General features: G+C 47.5%; 1 protein-coding gene and 1 long non-coding RNA gene across 5 annotated transcripts in view; one reads left to right on the top strand and one right to left on the bottom strand.

Annotated features, from left to right (window-relative positions):
- The window catches only part of LOC306667403, a 104,000-nt gene that overhangs the window by 4,901 nt on the left and 79,047 nt on the right, over window positions 1-20,052 (bottom strand). The window lies entirely within an intron of this gene.
- The window catches only part of GNB1 (G protein subunit beta 1), a 105,725-nt gene that overhangs the window by 15,471 nt on the left and 70,202 nt on the right, over window positions 1-20,052 (top strand). For 3 of the 4 annotated variants that reach the window (XM_079149824.1, XM_079149822.1, XM_079149821.1), the window contains exon 2: window positions 17,467-17,515. The exons of the other annotated variant lie outside the window; for it this stretch is intronic. The gene's annotated coding sequence lies outside the window, so the exon portion shown is untranslated. The remainder of the gene's footprint in view (window positions 1-17,466; window positions 17,516-20,052) is intronic. 4 annotated transcript variants of the gene reach the window in all.

The raw sequence follows: 20,052 nt of genomic DNA, 5'->3' as shown, positions 1-20,052 counted from the left end.
GCCTGGCTCCTGGGGCCAGCTGTTAGGATTGAGCTAACAGCCATATGACCTTTTAAATCAACTGGTTTCACAGCTTCAGATATTGTCTTCCTCTGTGTGCTGCCCTCTCATTAGCACTTTAGATGTGACAGGGACGTGTGGTAGACCTGTCTGTCCACTCTCTGTTAAAAAGCAGTTTGAATTGGCATAAAATTTTATGTGGGAAATGGGTAGAACTGATTGGACTCTCAGCCAATCAGTTGTAAATTTGCAGCTCTTCCATGCATTATAGTCTTCATAAAATGCTTACTGGGCTCAGAATATTGGGTTTTGGAAGAGACGAGGTGAGACTGAGAAAGCTGGTTTGAGGCTCAGGCAGTAGCTCGGTGGCAGAGCACCTGCCCAGCATACTCGAGGCACTGGGTGTGATGGCCAGTACCACAAAAAGAGCAAAACAAACAAAAAACACAGAACAAAAAAGGAAAACTGGGTTTGATTGCAAGAGGGAAGGATTTTATTTTATTTTGTGTTGCTGGGGATTAAACCTAGGGTTCCCCACATGACTAAGCAAGGACTCTCTGAGCTACAGATGTACCCAGCCCTAGAGGGAGGGATTTGTTTTTTAGAACTTTGTTTTTTAACCTAATGACATAAAGCAGTGTTACTAGCATGTTAATGTGTTGTTCCTTCACATGGATAATGAGTAGCTGAAGTTCTGTGAATGTTGCCCATTTGCAAAACCAGACTTAGCCTCTGGAAGAGGCACGGAGGAGGACTTGGCGAATGGTGGAGGACTGGGGTTAGACCTGTGGCCCTCTCCTTGTTTTCTGCTTACTGTTGAGGTTGCTAAGGCTGGGAGACTCACTGGGGAGGAATCAGGGACAGTAAGAAAGAGCTCCAGCCTTGGCACCTGCTCTGCTACCCTTTCCTTCCTGTCACCTGGGAGCTGTCGTAATTAGGCTCTTTGGCCTGAACGTGGAGCAGAAATAAACTTTCCTTTTCTTTTAGTGTACTGTACATCTCAGAGCTGGAGGAGAGGAGTTCGAATGTTTTTACCATAAGGAAATTAGAAATAGTTAAGGCAGATATGTTGACCCCAACTAGAACATAACACAGTATGTATGTGTATGGAAAAATCACATGGCACCCCATAAGTGTGTGCAGTTTTTATGTTTTTATCAGCTAAAATTAATTGAAATTTAAAGGAACCCTCCACATAAAAGGATAATAGTTGTGACTATTGACTGCCTACTGTGTGGCGGGCACTATATTATGAGCCAGACGTTGGCCAGCTGTAGCCTACCATCCCGTTGTGTGGCCCACTAAGAATGGTTTTTATCTCTTCAGATGGTTGGAAAGCATTTTTTGACGTGTGTAGCCGGCTGCTGGGGTCCTTTGCATGTTGTCTTTGGGTCCATGATTGTCCCTCTACTGCAGCAGGATCCATGACACCTGTAATGCCCAAGATATTTGCTGTCTGGCCTCAGGAAGAAATGCCACCCTACATGAGCACTGATCACTGTGGTGTCCTTTAGTCTCTAACAGGTCTGGGCCAAAGACAGTTTAGCTGACCTTCCAAAACGGGGACCCAGACCCACCTTTCTGATCCAAGGCCTTTTGTTTTTAGTCACTGTGCAGCACTGCTTCCCACGAAAAATTACTTTTTCTTTTCCTTTAATATTATTGGTTATCAATTGTGTGCTAACATGCTGGTCTAATGATGGGGTGTCTGTGTAGGACAATGGCCATAATGGGTTAAATCTCCTTGGGCATCTTATTATTGTACCTGAAATTTCGAAGCTCACTGGATAGAAGTGCCCTAGAAAAGTTTTGTGGTATTTGTGCCCAGGGTCTGAGGAGGAGGCCTCAGATGAGGAGGGAGCAGGGGGTGTTGTGAAGTACTCAAGGAATAGACAACATAACCATATGTGCAAGGTGCCAGGGCTTCACCACCATGACTTGGCCATGAGAAGAGCATTTAGGTCTCCTAAGTACCGGTCCCTGTGAAATCCCTAAAATGCCTGTTGAGAGCTTGCAGTTGGGGCTTCCCCAGCTAGCGCCTCACGGTGGGAGCTCTTCTGTGGTGTGCTTTCTCCAGGGTGGGAGGATCTGAGCTCAGTCCTGCAAGGTTGGTGTCTGCCACTTCTGTCTTTGTTTTTCTGTGGCCCTCCTGTGTCTACTCCTGGCCAGCACCACCCCACTGCCTGTTAATGGCTCTCAAGGGTAGGGGAGTGAGTTCTCAGGAACACTTGGGGTTGTCACAGCATGGAGTATCTCAGGGCAGATGCAGCTCAACACTGCAGTGCACAGGCACACCCCACCCCACTGCAGAGGAGGGTTCGGCCACATGGTCAGCAGACCTGAGGGTAAGACCTTGCAGTGCCATGCAGGGGACTGGTTCGGTGGGGGCCAGGGGCAAGTGAGGGCTGGCTCCCTGTTTTGTTGGGGGCTGGGGGCATTCGTGTGAACTTGGCTTACTGCGGTTTGGATTGTGCATCCCTCCAAGTGGTGATTCCTGTGTGGTCCACTAAGCTCTTTCAGTATCTTTTTTTTTTTTTTTTTTTTAAACTGGCTTATTAGTTTCACTTTCATGAAAGTGAAGCCTGTGGGTATTAGGGGTGGCAAACTGAGAGTGTTCCTACACTGGCTCCTGCAGGGGGCACTGCCCTCCTAGCCAAAGGGAGCATGCTGCCTGCTCCAAGGGGCAGCTCTGAGGGAAGGAGGCCCCAGCAGGCACGTGGGCTCTTGGTCCTGTTTGCTCTCCTGAAGCCACATCATTTTTATTTTAAAAGAAGTTTGAGTACATTATAAAATGGATGAAAATTTCACATTAAATTTCACCCTTACCACTAAAGAGTTCAGAGTTTGAGAACATGGGCTTGTTTGTATATAGCCACAGTTGTCAAGGTCAGTGAGCTTAACAGAGCCCAAGCCATTCTCTCACACATATCGTATCCAGTCAGTCCAACATGTGCTGCATTTAGACATCAGGTCTGTTTCTTGCTCTTGCATTTTAAAGAGTACAGATCAGTTGTCCTATGGAATGACCCTCACTTGAGGTCATGGGTGGATTCAGGTCTGCCCTTTGGGTAGAGTACTGTAGAAATGTGTCCTGGGCCTTTCTGGAGAGTCAGCCACCGGGTTGCTGGATTCCACCTCCTGGAGATGCTTCTTGTCTCTACTGTCTCCTCACCTTTCCTGACCTTCCTTCCCACTCCTAGTCCTCAAGACTGCATTGCAAACCACACTTTAACTGGGAGGTGCCTTTCAATAAACAGATTCCTGCTGGGTTTTGTTCTGAGACATAGGATTGGGAAACCCTGTTCTTGATGAATGTATGGCATATCACCCAGTTTTACAGCCCACTCCTAAAGCAGAGGGCAGGCTTTGTGGGTGGGGCTGAAGGTGAGCCAAGATAGGTAGGTGTGGGGGCCCTGCCTCCTCTCTCCTCCCCCACATCTCCTCTTTTTTTCCCTTCCTCAGTTTGCCCTATCCTTTCTGCCCATTTTCTTCCCTTTTCCGCCCAGACCTTCAACCCTACTGGCCTGTCATCTAAGGCCCAGATTTGAGTCTTCACCAAGAGAGTCCCAAATTCATGGCACCCTTAGTGTCTCAGGGATGTTCACTATGCCTTTTGGTCACAAAGGCACCTAAAATTCCCTGTATTACCTGGTACAGTGGCACCCACCTGTAATCCCAGCAGCATCCCAGCAGCTCAGGAGGCTGAGGCAGGAGGATGGCGAATTTAAAGTCAGACTCAGCAATGGAATGAGACCCTGTCTCAAATAAATTATAAAAAGGGCTGCAATGTGACCCAGTGGTCAAGTGCCCCTGGTTCAATCCCTGGTACCCAGAAAATAAAGTTCCGTTTATTGAGTTGTGAGAAGAGCTTGGTAGCTGTTGAAAGAATGATACTCATGAATTGAAGATATTTTTATTCTTAAATAGCCACAGTTGTTAACTAATTAACTGTAGAGCTTTTCAAACTTCGGAATCAGACTGGACTCCACCCACCTCACTTCCTGTGCCGTGTTGATGTTCGGGGGTGCTTGCTGTTTTTATCAAACAACCTTGGAGAGAACCCAGTTGTCAGGACACCTCAACATGGGAAGGGTGTAGCGCCACCTGCTGTTGGCCCTGACTTCTCGCGCTAGTAGCTCACTACAGTCCTGGGCATCTCATCATTCTGCTTGCAGGATGAGATACAAGAGACTGAACCCCGGATGCTTTACCACTGAGCTGTCTCCCCTGCCCTTTTAATTTTTATTTAGAAACAGGACTCTAAATTGCTGAGGGTCTCGCTAAGTTGCTGAGACTGGGCTTGAACTTGTGATGCTTGATCCTCCTGCTTCAGCCTCCTGAGTAGCTGGGATGACAGGGTGTGCCACTGTGCCCAACTTGGGAGATGAGACTTTTTAAAAATTATTTTTGTTGTTGTTGTCGATGAACCTTTATTTGTTTATATGTGGTGTTGAGGATCAGACCCAGTGCCTCACACATGCTAGGCAAGCGCTCTACCACTGAGCCCCAGCCCCAGCCCATGAGAAGAGACTTTTAATGGCCTGCAGTCTGTGCTGAACTTGGCACAGGGAACTGGTGGGGTGGTGTTCTCACAAGATGGGCCCTGCCCACTAGAAGCACTGGCTGAGGGAGGAAGTGGCTTTCTTGCCTGAAAGCATCTGTCACCAGAAGGGCCATCAGAGGATGTCAGGAAAGACCATGGATGACAATATAAAGGGCCTCACTAGTGCTCATAGTGTGCTTCTACAGAACAAGCAGAATTTATCATCTCGAACATAGTTAAAAACCAACTTGTAGCAGACAGCCTGTAGTTTTCCTTGACAAGCATGACAGATAAACTGAAAACGTAAATTGACTTGCTACTGCCTTCATCAGATGGCCAGATTCTGGCCATGACGCTTCTGTTCTTCACAAAATAAGCCTTTAAGGTAGTAGGGATAGTCATGAATGCTTTTAAAGAAAAACATTGAAGAGATTCTCTTTTGAGTCTCTTACTTTTAGGGGCCACTCATCTACTGACCACTTGAATTTGGGGAAATTGTATTGTTACCTGATTTATGTGTTTGGATCCATGTCTGATGCTTATGACTCACTTTTCAGCTAGTTAGTGCCTGAGTAAGAAATGGAGGCTTACGTAACTTGGAGAGAGGCTCTGTCACTGTGTTGCAGACACCAGTCATTGTGCTGCCTACCCGAGCTCCCTTCCAGGGACCTCATTCCTCATCCCTGAGGTGGGGAAGCTTACCTAGCTAGTGAAAACGTGGGAAGTGACTGGAGCTAGCACACAGTCCGCATACCTGCACCCCTGGAGTGTCTTTCCTCTGTTGTTGTTTCTAGGGTGATTCCCTCGGGAGGCTCCACACTGAGCCACTATTCTGTCTCTTCTGACCAGTGCTGGTTTTGAATTTAAAAGAAAAACTGGTTGTTGGAATTCACATTCTCCTTTGTCCCAGCTCATCACTGGACTGTGTGTGGTAGGATGGGAAGAAGGCAAAGAAGTGCATGATGGTTAAACAAGTATTTGGGTGGCTGCTGTGTTCCAGACATAGCATAAGTAAGCATACAGGGCCGAGTGGGCAGAGGGCCTCGCTGAACTCCATGCCCCAGGCCCGCTCCCATCACTTCAGTGCCCCCACTACTCTCTCTGAGGCCAGGAAGTCACTCTGTCCAGTTCTGTGGAGACAAAAGCCAGGTGACTTCCTCACTCTGGGTCCCTCTGATTCACCCTCCTAGCTGGAAGTGAAAGTCCAGGGGCTTGTTGTTTCACAGGGCTTGTAGTCATTCCACATCAAGGAATGGCCTGGAGTTTGTTATTCTAGCCTGGTTTTCTTGTATTTACTAGCCTCAGTGAGTTCCTGTGACTTGGGGTTCTTTGTTCAAGGAATTTTTATTTTCCTTGAATATTTTGCTTGCTTAAAGCCTAACCAGGAAGGAAGATCGGGGCTAAAAGGAAATGTATGTGTCCTTAAAACAGGTTTCCGTAGCGAGCGTTTGAGCTTCATTGTAGACTTCCTTCCCCCTTGCACGAGTGGACTTTCCGATACCTGGAATGGAGGCAATAAAGTTATTTGCTCCTCACGTCTAGAGATAGAAGTTGCTGGTTTGTCAGGGTTAGGGTAAGCAGTTGAGAAATTGACTAGTATGCTTGTCCCTCTGTCAGCACACCAGAGCAGCCTTCTCTGGCTACCCTTTATCAAAGACTCCATCCCACCTAATCTAGCCTTCTCACTCCGTGCTGCTTTTCCTTCAGGGAACAGCACCTGACATACCCAGACTGCAGACATTATTCACACCTGCCTCAACTGGACAGTGAGATCCACAGCAGCAAGAGCCTTTCCTGTCTGCAACTCCCAGTGTGCAGTGCCTGGTGTGGCAGGGGGCTTGGTACATAAGCTAAGGAAGGCTCACCTGGTTGTGGAGACCACATTGCTATTGTGTGCCTACCAACAATGTAAAACGGCCACCTTGTTTTGGTACTGCTGGGTGGTGTGGCGATGTGTGCGCTCAGACACCACACACACACACACACACTGTGCTTGCTTCACTGCCGCCCAGACTGGCACGTGGCAGAAGATGAGGCTTGCTTCCTTCCCATACCACTTCTCAGCATAGTTTTCTTGGAGCTGGAGTCATAAAGATATGGCCAAGCTGGAATACCGTCTGTTTTGTGTTTTGTATAGGAAATAAGATACTCAAGTCTTCAGTTGCTGAATTTTGGAAATATGTCTTTTTCCTTGACTCTGGGGAAATATTTTACTTTCTAAAATCATTTCTAATTCTTCAAGGCAAAACAATTTTTAACATTTCTGTTGAAGAGATTGGTGATCCAAATCCAGCAGAGAGTGTCACTGTCACCCAGTGGCCTCCCTAGGTCTTCTGAACCAGAGACTTGGGGAGGAGTACCTGGGGAAGGCAGAAGGGCTTTGAGTTAGGCTTAGCTAAAAAAGTTGGTTTTCTTCCGTAGGAGTATTTGAAGACTTTTGAGCGGAGGAGTCACATGTCAGAGCTGTCCTTCAGAAAGATAAATTAGGCAGTGATGCTTAAGATGGATTGAAGAAGAAAAGGTGGGGTGGAGAAGCAAATTAGTAGTAGGCTAGGCAGAGAGGGGAGCTGGAAGGAGGCCAGGCAGTGGGGGCAGAGTACAGGGAGGGGCATTGACAGAATGGAGTGGTGACTTGGTGGGAAGGAGGTTTTTAGTCTGCTAGAGGGGCCTGGTGGGACCTCAGTGAGTTTGGGAGGGAAAAGCTCTCCAAGTTTTGCTTTAGATGGGGAGTCAGAAAGCCTGTACATAGGATGGGGGATTGAGCCCTTACAGCTTTGCAGGGTAGAACTTTCTAGGAATGTAATCATTTCTAGGGTATAGCCAGGGAAGGGGAATAATACGGATGGAGGAGAACCCAAGAACAGTATCACCTAAATCAGCCAGAGGATGTTGACTGTGGCTGGTGATACCAGGGTCAGCTGAGGAAGAGTAAAACTTGAAGAGGTGTTTTTGGGGGGAGGCTGGGGTTGTGGCTCAGTGGTAGATTTAACTCTTCTGGCACGTGTGAGGCACTGGGTCTGATCCTTAACACCACATACAAATAAAAGTTTTTTTTTTTTTTTTTAAAGGATGTGTTTTTTGGAACATGTGACAGGCAGTGGCAGGCAGAGGACTCAAGCTTGGAGAACAGGGCAGAGATGGGGACGCAGGAGTCCTTGGAGAGACCATTGGCACAGCTGTGAAATGAGGATCTGATAGATGTATGCGCCAGCACCTGGGAATGGGTGCTTGGTGGTAGGATAAGTATGGGGATGCCTGTAACATTATTAGTTATTTATTCCAAGAAGTTAACCGACTGAAGCACAATTAAGGAATAAAAAAGAGAATTGAGTTGTAAGGACTAGAATATAGGAAGGCACAGGAAAGGGAGAGAGCTGAGAGGAATGGGGTGCATGCTCCCCACCCTCTGCATTGCTCTTCTTCACCCTGGGACCTTCCAGACACAGAGCCTGCACCACTCTCTGCCTTAGTTTCCATGCGGTTGGGGAAGAGTTTGTTTGGTTCAGCTGAGCTGGGTGTCTGCTGTGGTCGGGGCGATTGGTAGGGAGACAGGATCATGCAGGGTGGGTAAAGGTGCTGCCAGGAGCCAGCAGCCACCCCAGAACTGGAATGTAGGGGAGAAATAGGGGAAACTTCCAAAAGTGGTTTGTAAACTCAACAGAACCCCCATGCTCAGCAAGAGAGCCCAGGGCAAAGATGAGGACAGGGCACACCCCTTGCTCACAGCCCCTCACATAAAAAAGTGGCAGTGAATGAAGAGCCTGGAAGGCAGAGCCTGTCACAGGGAGAGGGGTGGCAAGCAGGGCCCTATGAGGAGGCCTCCGGGCTTGGGGTAGAGTCAGTGACTTTCCTGGCAGACAGGGTGAGGAGGAGGAGGGAGTGTGAGCAAGGGGCCGATGTCAAAGCAGCATCTGGGTTTTTTTTCTTTTTTAAAGAAATGTACACAGGCATTGTTCTAAAATGAGAGTAAATAGTGTCCACATCAGCCACTGGGTGCAGGATTTAGATGGTGGGTGTCACCCTCGGTGCCTCCTCTTCTTTGTGAGCTTCTGTTCTGGGACTGTTCCAGGAATGATGGTGGTAGTCCTGGCCCCATCCAGGCACTGAGAGACCTCGTCTGGGGGTGCAGGTGTGTGGTGCTCGGCATCATTGCATCTGGCCCATTTCATTGTTCATTAAAAATGGTGTGCACTGTACCTTTTTTCAGTGTGCGTATATATATATATATATATATATATATATATATATATACACACACAAATACACAAATTATATGATAATTTGTTTATTTTTGTTGCCCAACCTGGCTCTGAACTCAGGTTCAAGCAGTCCTCTACCCCCAGTAGCTGGGACCATAGGCTTGCTCCCCTGGAGATTGATCTACCACTGAGCTACCTGTCCAGTCCCCCTGCCTTTTCTCCCCCACCCTCCAAGGAGATATGATAGTCTTGAGAGAGGCCTTTGGGGTAAAGCAAGGAATACGCACTTGGCGAATGCAGGTCATCTCCAGAGGGAGAGAGAGCTCCCAGCCCTTTTTATTTTGCGACAGGGTCTCACTAAGTTGCCTAGGCTGACCTGGAATTTGTAATTCTTCTGCCCCAGCCTCTGAGTAGCTGGAATTACAGGCAAGTATCTGAGAGAAGTTTGGTTTTTTTGTGTTTGTTTTTTCTTTTTCCTTTGTCTTTCCTTTTTTGGGGGGGATGCTGGGAATTGAAACCAAGGCCTAAAGCATGCTAGACAAGTGCTCTGCCACTGAGCCATATCCCCAGCCCCAGTTATATTTTAAAAGTCTAGTTCGGTGGCTTAGAACGTGGACATCCTGAAGGCTTACTATGGATTGCTGTGAGCCTCAGGTGACCAGGATGCACAGTGCTTGGAGCAGCCTGGCCCAGCTCGGTGTCTGGGGCCAGACCTTGTGGAGCCACTGCTGCATGGAGTGTGGCGACTCTGCCCAGATGTGGAGTGGGAACAAGGGCCTGACAAGGCCAGAGAGAAGAGGAGGTTTCACCTCCACTGGGCCTCCTGGCCTGGGTGGCCACATCTTCTCTGTTGTTGAACAGCCTCTGGTGACAGACACCACATATCATCCTCACCTAGTATGCACTGCCTTCTTAAGTGTGGGGCTCTGGGTTGGAAGAGGTTCAGGATACTGCTCCTTGGTCCAGCTTCCGTTGCTATTGGGGGAGGCTGTGCTGGGCCTTCGTGTGCCCAGTTTCCACCGGGGCCTCTTACCTATTGCCCCAGGCTGTCATTCATCTTTTCAGTCTGGACACGTGTTGCTTTTTGTCGTGGGGATGGTCAAAGCTATGACGGTGTTCTGTGTGCCTCCCTGTTTCCTTACAAATTCAGAGTGCTCTGAGCATACTGCTTTGATACACTTGTCGAATATTTAGTGATCACTTCGTTCTAAATGGCAAAGTGACCTTTTTTCTGACTGTTTGAGTCACTCCCCTGGGTAATACTGGAGTTGAGAGAGAGAGGTCCTTTTTGGCCATACTACGTGGTTGTCACTTTTTTCAGTATACCCTACATTAACATATAGCCAGATTCACTGGGCACAGTGGTGCACACCTATAGTCAGCTACTTGGGAGGCTGAGGCAAAAGGGTTGAAAAGTTTGAGATCAGCCTTGGCAACTTAGTGAGACCCTATCCCAAAATAGGGATGTAGTTCAGTGGTTGAGTTCCCTGGGTTCAGTTCCTAATACCACATAAAACAAGCCCAACTAACAATGTGAGAGGGCTAGAGATGGAGGTCAGTGGTAAAGTGCTTGCCTAGCATGTGTGAGGTGCTGGGTTCCATCCCTTGCACTGCAAAAAAAGATAAAGAAGGTGGCTGAATTCATCTCGGACCTTGATGGTCTCAGTGGCAGCCCAGTCTGTTCTTTCATTTTCTCTGGGACAGACATAAGATGTGACTTTGAAGTTGTTATATGGTGTGATGCTTGGTATCTTGTTGGCCGATGTCCACAGACAGATCACAGCTTCACAGAACTTCCAGTGAGGCATGTGCATTCAGTGCCTGAGGAAACCTGCCCTGCATGGTGGCAGTGAGGCTGGGAAGCCAGGCGTCTGAGCTCATCATGGGCACCTGCCTGTGACTGCCCTTGACAGCACACAGGTGTTCTTTCAGGGCCTTTGTTAGACCGTGGCCTTTGATCTGCCAGAATGAAGCAAAGGCAGGTCCTTGGGCGGAGGCAACCTTGTCTGCATGTGAGTCTGAACTGTGAGCAGAAGTTGAATGAATGTTTTTCTGCTTTGTTTTGGCCTTCAGTTAGTTCCGGTAGTAAGGTTTCCTCTCTGCCCAGTATCCTTGGAGGAAAGCATTCTGGTGCACACTCAGGACCCTTCAGAGGAGAGTGCGTTAATTCTGGGCATAAATATGAGACACAAAAAAGTAATCTCATAGGCAGGTGTGATGGTGCATGGCTATCCCAGCGACCTGGGAGGCTAAGGCAGGAGGATCACGAGTTCAAAGCCAGCCTTAGCCACTTAGCAAGACCTGTCTCAAAATTAAAAAGGGTTAGGGGTACCGCTCAGTAGTTAAATACTGATACTACTAGTACTACTACTATTGATAATAATCTCATTCTAAGAGATAAAGAAATCAGTACAACTGCAGACTCAGTGATGAGCTGATGATGGAGCTGCCAGATGGGAAGGGTCAAGTGACCTAAAAGCTTTTCTGACCAACAGCGTACATGTGTCGTGCATGGAAAGAGTGAGCTGCTGGAGAAGCATGTCAAAGTGAGCAGTTTGTTCAGTGCACTCCTCAGCACCCAGGAAGGAATCGTGAAACCGACCAGGTCAGTGGGAATCCAGAGTGAGGTACTAGCAGAGAAAGAAAAGGCCACGACAAAGATAGCAGAGTATCCAGGCAGCCTAGCTGTGACAGATTAACTGGCTACATGTAATTGGGGCCTGGGGTGGAGGGGAACAGGACAGAAGGAATGTATGCAGAGCCAATGGTTGGGAGATTTTCAGTGAAGAAAAGTCTACAAACTGGAGGTCAGTGAAGCTCAGAGAACTCTGAGCACTACAGGAACAGAAACCCTGACACCTAGGCAGGCTGTAGTCAGACTGCTGAAAAAGATGACATTTCGAATATGACTACAGAAAAAGCAAACAAATGATTACCCCACACTTCTTGTTTAGAAGATAGTGGAGTAAATTGAAGGAACTGAGTTGGCCATCCAGAACTTCACAACCAGAGAAAAGGTATTTTCAAAGTATAAAGTTGGAGGAACAACTTTTTCAGATGGGGGTTTATGATTTACTGCAATAGGTTTGTACTGCAGTAGCTCTGCTGAGTGAGAAACAGGAGCTTCTCTGGGCAGGGCTTGTGAGGGACCCACAGCACCTACAGTCTGCTCGAATGCTAGCACTCTGGATGAAGCACAGTACTCAGCAAGGCCACCCTGAATTCAGAGGCTCCCTGGTGGCTCCACAAGTCCGATACTTGAGTAGAACAAGTCCCAGAATTTAGGAGAGCACTTTACCCCTGGTTGACTGGGGTTAGGAGGTACGCCTGTGATTGTATGCATGTCTACATATTATAAACCCTGTGGTCAAGATTTTGGGTTTCCCCCCAGTGCTGGGAACTGAAACCGGGCCTCAGGCATCCTAGGCAAGTGCTCTACCACTGAGTTCCCTCCCCCTTGCCACCTTCCTTTTAGCCTTGGAGTGCTTTCCTTTCCTCCTGCCACAGCAAGATTATTTCCAGTGCCAGACCTTGAGTGAGTGACTTCTCAGAGGAGCCCTGCAGTGTCTCAGGAGCTCTTAGCTGGTGAGGGATGGGAGAGGGACTTATGTCTGTCTGTGACGAATGTGCAGGAGTACAGACACCAACACCAGAGGGCCCTGCTCACCTTCACACTGCAGGGTGTGTGACCCTCTTGTGGGAGCCCTGGTTCCCAGGTGTGCCTGCACCACCCACTCTGTCTTGCAGACACATGCCAGCGTGAAGCTCAGCTTCCAGACCCTTTTACTGTTCCTTTTGCCCTGAGTGTACCCTGTGGGTGTATGTACTGCCTACTGGTGGTTCTTTGCAGTTCTTGCTGTTGATGGTGAGCTCTGGTTTTTGTTTGAAAGGATTTCCTGCTTGTGTCTGTCCTTGCTTTAGTTCAGTCATGTGTAGCTGGAGGTGATGGTAGAGTTGTCATTATTAGTTTCAGTAATAAGTACCTCATGTTTTTGCTTGTTCATTATGTCTCTGTATCAGAGACCTATTCAGTAGTGACTTTACTTAGTCTTTAGCAGCCCCAGGCGTTTATGTACAGCTCTTGGGGCTGGGTATGTTTTGGAATTCATACTTTTTCCAGGTTTAAGAAATCAGGTGTGCATGTGCTGTGCAGCTTCTAACCAGACTTGTAAGCACAGCCTATTCACACTGACGGAAAAGAATTGACACTATGAACCTGCTCTGCTCTGGCATTGGGATCTCTAAACTGGAGATGAGTAACAGGGTGTACCTGCGTGTTCTCCTGACTTGCTGCCATGCTGATACCGAAGAAATCATTCCTGACAGTTACCTTTGCTTGATTGAAAATGTCAGTGCAGCATATAAAGAACTTTTCAAGAGGATTCACCTTGTAAATTGTGAAAAAATATTGAATAATACAAGTATTTGGTACTTAAAACCTCAAGATGTATTAAAATGTGTGTATATAAAGAATATAATCATTTTATACTGCTTAATTAGCTCTACAGAGTCAAAACACAGCCTCAGTTGATTTTATCATAGAGAAGGCACCTAATCTTTAACACGGTAATTTCATCTTTGGAAATGGCCTAAAGATTTTAATCTAATACAGCTGTGAAGACAGACCACCTTTGCAGTTGGGCTCCTTGGCTAAGTGAACTGTGGTGCCTGTAGACACTGCAGATGGCTGATATTTTCTACATGCCTTCTTGTGTGAGGTGGCCTCTGTGCTGTGTAGTGAGAAGCAGGCATGATGAGCTGTCCTGATGTCCATGAACCAGTTGGATTGCTCACAGCAGCATGTGTCCTGCTTCAGCTTCCAGCCTCAGGATCTTGACCCGGCCATTCTCATGTTTCTCAGGTGTTTCCTGAGTGCTACAGGCCCCCTGAAACCAGCCTCTCTTGGTTTTATTAATTTGCATTTTTAGAATCCCTCTCTCTCTCACTCTGCAAGTTGTAGAATAACTTCCCATGTTCTCTCTACTTGAACAACAGGACTTGTGGGTGACTAACCACATCTCTTTTGTTGACTTGTGTCTTCTATGTCTGGCACATTGATGAAACTACATTATAGAAACTTACGAGTATTTATTTATTTGGGGGGATACTAGGGATTGAACCCAGGGACACTCTATCTCTGAGCCATATCCCAGCCCTTTTTGTTTTTTATTTTGAGACAGGGTCTTGGTAAGTTACATAGGGCCTTGCTAATTTGCTAGAGCTGATCTCAAACTTGTGGATCCTCCTGCCTCAGTCTGCCCAGTTACTGGGATTACAGACGTGCACCTCTGTGTCCTGCTCAACAGAATTTCTTGACCAATAGGTGATCAGAGGTCTTGACCCTTAAATGGCTTTAAAAATAAAACCAGGGTATCAGGTAGACTTCAAAGACAGCATTTGAGATTTAGCCAGTGGCACCATAAGCAGTGCTGGGAAGGAAGGGTTGTGGTATTGTGGTGTGTGGTGGCTGGTCCTTCCTCCTTATGGCAAGGAATGGTCTGGAAGCTTTGCACTGTGCAGGTGTGCACACAGGTCCATCCACAGAAGATGAGAGAGCAGGGCTCATGACCTAGGAGTCTGCTACTTGGCCAGAGAGGGCATAGGATAGCTGTGTTGGGTAAGGGTTCGAGTATTTGAGAAGCTTTGTGTATGTTGGGTTTGCTCACAAAATTGATGACAGGTTTGAATTTACTCCTAAATCTGATTCGAATTTTAACTATTTTAAGTTTTTACCATAAACAATTTAACTTTTGTTTGTTTTCTTCTTTTTTTTTTTTTTTTTGTACTGGGGAATTAAACCCAGGGACACTTAACTACTGAGCCATATCCCCAGTCCTTTTTATTTATTTATTTTTTTTGAGACAGGGTCTTGATAAATTGCTTAGAGCCTTACTAAATGGCTAAGGCTGACTTTAAATTTGTGATTATCCAGTCTCAGCCTCCTGAGCCACTGGGATTACCAGTGTGCACCACCACACCGGAATCCACCTCACTTTCTACTCTATCGAGTATAGTTGTGTTGTAAAATGTTGAATGTAGGTTTTGGTTTTATTAAGTCCCTGGTTTGCCTTTTTTTTTTTTTTTTTTTAAAGGGTAGTGCAGCTGGTTTAAGTGCTGGGGAGGCAGGCCTGCCCTGGCCTTGCTGTTAGCCAAAAAAGGGTCCAGGCTCCTCCATGACCGCACCTTAGCCTGGCTACGAAAGTTAGGTCTAGCACACTGCAGATGGTGGACATCTGTTTTCTTCTGAAAGAATGGGGAGCTTGAACTCTGCTGCAGCACTTGAACCCCAAGACCCCACAAGGCATTCCCAGTAGAGTGGCTGCGGTTTATTCTGTGGTCTTGTTTTTGTCCTGCCCTTCCTTATATGGAACATACCTGGAAGGATTTGTATCTAGAGATGGGGATACAGTGTTGATACCACTGTTTACCAGTGACTGTTCTGCTTTCTCAGGTGTTGAAGTATAACATCAGAGAAGCACGCCAAGGCAAGCATATTAAGCAGGTTTTATTTAAAGGTAATAATACAGACTTCTCCCCAGAGGGAGAAGGGGGCCATGGCTGATGTTCTAAAGTCCCCAAGAAGTGAGCTCACCCTACATGTTTTTATAGGTTAAGGTCTCTTGTTCTCCAGTTCTCTCCCCGCTTATCTCTCCTTCCTGCCTAAGTGATTAGGCCTGGTCTTGCAGGTAAGATGGGCAGGGGGAGGGCCAAAGCGATCCAACCAGGTAAGGGCCCAGGGGGCATTAATTAGCAGCTCCTTGCCTGTAGTCCCTGACAAGCCCAGGTAGATTTGGTAATCAGTGGGCTCCGGAGATCCTTGACATTCCATTCTCCCAGGGGCAGTCTCCAACTTCCAGAGGCAGATGGCTTTCATGGCCTCCATTTCCTCTATTTGACCTGATCCCCTGTTTCTGCACTAACTGCCTGTCCCCAATTCTGGCTTCAGTGTGACTATGTCCTAGAGAAAGAATTCTCACCTGGGACTGGTGCCACTCTCTGGGCGCACCAGGGGGTGGTAATGGCTGGGATAGGGGCTGCTGGACATGCCCTTGGCCCTGGAACCGAGGTACTGGTGCCCAGGTTGAGGCCTGAGACTCATCGTGGGTGTGGTCCCCTTGCTGCCAGGGCTGGTGGAGGTGGCAGTGGTTTGCCTTCAGTGATGGATTTGTGTTCCCTGACTTCCACACCCACCTTTTCTTTTTTGAGGTGAAAGTCACATAACATAAAATTAAGCCATTTTAAAGAGAACGGTTTGGTGGCATTTAGTGAGTTCACAGTGTTGTGCAGCCACCACCTCTGCCTGAACTGCACTTTCATCACCCCAGAAGGAAATCCTGTGCCCCTTAAGCTGCTGCTCATCACCACAGCTCCTGGCGACCCCTGCGGACTGTCTCTGTGGATCTGCCTGTTTTGGATATTCCATATAAATATGTGTGACCTTTTATGTCTGGCTTTTTGTTTTTGTTTTTGTACTGGGGATTGAGCACAGGGGTGCTCTACCACTGAGCTACCACCGACCCAGCCCTTTTTCCTGTTTCATTTTGAGACAGGGCCTTGCTTAGTTGCTAAGGCTGGCCTGGAGCTTGTGGTCTCCCGCCTTTCTTCCCGAGTAGCTGGGATGGTGGGCGTGGCCACTGCTTGTGTCTGGCCTTGGTCATGTTCACCATGTTGTAGGGTGCATCAGAGCTTCACTCCCCTTATGGCTAAGTAGAGTTCCACTTTGTGGATAGACCATATGTTGTTGGCACCTGGTAGTTTCCACCTTCTGACTGGTAGTTGTAGCTGTGCAACCTCTGTGCAAACTAGTGTTGAATCCTTGTTTTCAGTTCTTTCGGTTATGTACCTAGGAATACAATTTCTGGGTTGTTTGGCACCCGTTTAATTTTTAAGGAACCATAAAACTCTTTTTTCCATGCCCACTTTTACTTCCAAAAAACGTGCTTGCTTTTACATAAGTAGTGTAATTCCAAAATGAAACTACTTTATTGAGTAAGTGCCTTAGAGTTCACAGTCCCCTAGGGAATAATGGCTTGTTGATGCCTCTCCTACCCCACACTAGGTTTGTGCACAAGGGGTCATAGATCCGTAAGTTCTGGGTTGAAGAGTGGGTAGCCAGAGTTTAATTTGGGGAGTTACAAGAACCATCTTTACATGTTTAGAACTTAATTTCTGGGAACATGAAGCAGACATTGCAGAAGTCTAGAAGTGAGCATTTCCATCCTGGCGGGAGAGCATGGAGGAGTGGGAGCCTCCCTGTGGCCTCTGGCTGATCAGACAGGCAGTGGGCGGGAAGGAGGCACGGCTTGGACGTCTCTGTAGGCCAGTCGGGAGTTGGGGAGCAGCCAGCCATGACTTCCTAGGGGTTCAGATGGCGGCCCTGTGCCAACGGGCCACGTGTGGGGTGTGGGCCAGGGTGACCTTGGGATCCGGGGTCACAGTGGGTGCATTGAAGGCTTCTTGCCTACCTTCCTTCTGGTTGAATGCCAAGTGTTTTCCCTGGGGCACTTCTAAAGATTTTTCATAAGAAGTTGAGGTCAGATTTCTTTGTTTTTATACTGAAAAATAAAATGTTACAAAGGTACCAAGTGAAGCAGTTTGAGGCAAGGCACAGTAATAAGGGAGAGGTAGAGTAGTGTGTTCTCACTTAAATGTAACTGTTGGTACAATGGAACATTTTCATCACAGCCTGAACACCATGCAAACAGCATTTTCTGTTTGTTACAGACAAATTTACATGTGTTGGAGACCAGACCAGAAACACTTCTGAATTAAGGTAATTTCATGTATATAATTGATACTCATCAGTACTTAAAATGGGGATTGAACCAGGACCTTGCACATGCTAGGCAAGTGCTCTACCACTGAGCTACACCCCCAGCCCAAGACACCCATCTCTTAAAAAAAAAAAAAAAAGAAAAGGCAAGCTTCCATTTAGTAAGAAGGCTTCAGGCCCCAAGAGATGATGAGTTATAATCTGGACAGGAGCAGTATTTGTCCACCATTTTTCATTACACAACAGGAGAGTCCTTTTCTCAAATTCTCAAATCAAATGTTGGTTGGAAAACCAACATCTGATATAAATGAAGGTAAGGGGGCATAATTCAGTGCAGGAGTCCCTGAGTGCTGTTGTAAATGAAGCACAGTGATGAACCACGTGTGTCCAGTGTTAGTGGGCAGTGAATCTTGGTGAGGGCATGCAATTTGTGTTTTTCTTGTCATTCTTTGAAGTTTGGAATAACTTCAAATTAAAAAGCAAAACTAAACTGAATGACCAGTTAGGTGATGGAGTAATTGGGCATCCATCTCTGTGAAATGGTGAACTTGGCACCATCGTCAGAAATTCTCCCAAGGTGGATTGTAGAACTGTGCATAAGTCCTAGAATTAGAAAACCCTAGAAAGAAAACAAAGCTGTTGGGACTTTGGGTTAAGCAGTTTTTAGATATAGCATCAAAGATAGAATTCACAAAAGAAAACATTTGTAAATTGAACTTCATCAAAATGAAGGGCATTGTTGGAGAACAAGAGAGGCCAAAGGTCAGAAGAAGATACTGGCAAATCGCAAGTCCTGGATGACTTGCGTCAGAATGTGTGAAGGCTGTCCACTCGATGGTAAGAAAACAGCCAGTTTGAAAAAGGCAAGCGATTTAACAGATGCTGCATGGGAGAACACACAGCAGATAAGCACTTGAAGAAATGGTCAGCACCGTCAGCCACAGGGAAGTGCAACGAAACATGGAGCACCTGTTGGGGTGACCACATGACTACAACTAGCAAGGAGGGGCTGGAACTCCTGTGCCGTGCTGGGGTGTGGAGTGGCAGCTCCCATACGTGTGGCACACCTCCAGTGGCCTGGCCACAGCCCTCCTGGGTGTGTGTCTGCCCAGGAGAAACGGGAGGCTTGTGCGGGCCACAGTGCAGCGGAGTCTCCAGGCAGTCGTGCTGACAGGGAGCCAGACCGTTGCAAAGCACAGGGCGTGTGCCTCTGTGTAGGTGCAAGCCTATAAGACGTGCACAGACTGCCGCAGTAGAATGCACATGTGGTTGTCTGGAGATGGGGCAGGCTGGAGGCACAGACACCAGTGGGGCATGAGGAGATTTTGGGGTTGGTGGGTGTGTGTATTATCCAAATTGTGGTCATGGTTTCATGTGTGTGCACGTGCTTAGAATGCCTAAGATGATGCACATCCCTTGTGTCCCACCCGTCAACACGGTTAGAAAGCCAGACCAACCACCAGGAAGCAGCAAGAACACTTCTCACACAGCCCAAGGAGCTCTTGGGTCTTGCTGATCCTCTGGTGTTCAGACTCAATTTCTGCTGAAGGACCTGTTCCTCTATTATTTTTACCCATTACTTAAAAAATTTAAGTCGAAATCTCCATAACTACTTTCACAACGGGCTTTGTTTAATGGGTGTCACCTGTGTGTCTTGATCCTTGGGGCCACACGTGGGTTCTTGCTGACTTTGTAGCTGGTACCGCATGCATTGTCGCTGTCTTCACCTTTAGACACCTCCCACTCTGCTGCTGGGAGACAGGGAGTCGATAGGAGGACCCACCTGAGGCCACAGGGCAATAAGGAGCAGTACTGGGGGGCTGGAACTGGGCTTGTCACTTTCCAGCCACAGGCTGTCATGCTGCCTCCCAAGAGCAGAGTTGTCAGGTGCCCTGGGCTCTGTATAAGTGGGTGGGACCTGCAGGTGCCAACAGAAGTAACTGTCCTTCAGGGTTGACAGGAATCAAATGTGGAAACCTGTCCTTTCTTTACAGTGGAGGCCCTTGGCATGGTAAAGAGCAGTCTTCCCCTAGACTTGAGGGCTCACAGACCCTTTATAGTTGGCAGTTTGCCCACCAGCCACCCTGGGAAGTCATCCTTTTGGGTGGAAGGCATTCGTTGCTAAGACTCCACTGATCACATGAAATGCTTGGTTTTGAAATATTAAAGTAGGGCTTCTTGTGTGGCCTTAACATGTCTGAATGCCTTGTATTTATCAAGAGATTTTTGACTGCTTAGGATGTGCTCAATCCTGGAAGCAGGAAGAGGCCAGGGCTAATGAGGTCAGTAGAGAGGAGCAACCCAGAAGGATGTGAGGCCTCAGGAGCAGGGCTGGTACTTTAAGAGTTGAGATGACCAAGGTGAGGTCATTAGCCCTGGCTTTCCAGGAACTTGCTCACTACACTGAGGTGGCTGCTCTTACCTGCATTGCCCACTCCTGGTGGGTAAGTGAGCAGGTTTGTACCTGTTGTGAAGAAAGTGGCACCCCGAAGCCAGGGGAGATCTCTCCTTGTCCTTGGCCCTGGGGGAAGAGAATG

This window comes from Sciurus vulgaris (genome assembly GCF_902686455.1).
Source record: "Sciurus vulgaris genome assembly, chromosome: 1".
Lineage (NCBI taxonomy): Eukaryota > Metazoa > Chordata > Mammalia > Rodentia > Sciuridae > Sciurus > Sciurus vulgaris.
This window is presented reverse-complemented; position numbering and strand designations above follow the sequence as displayed.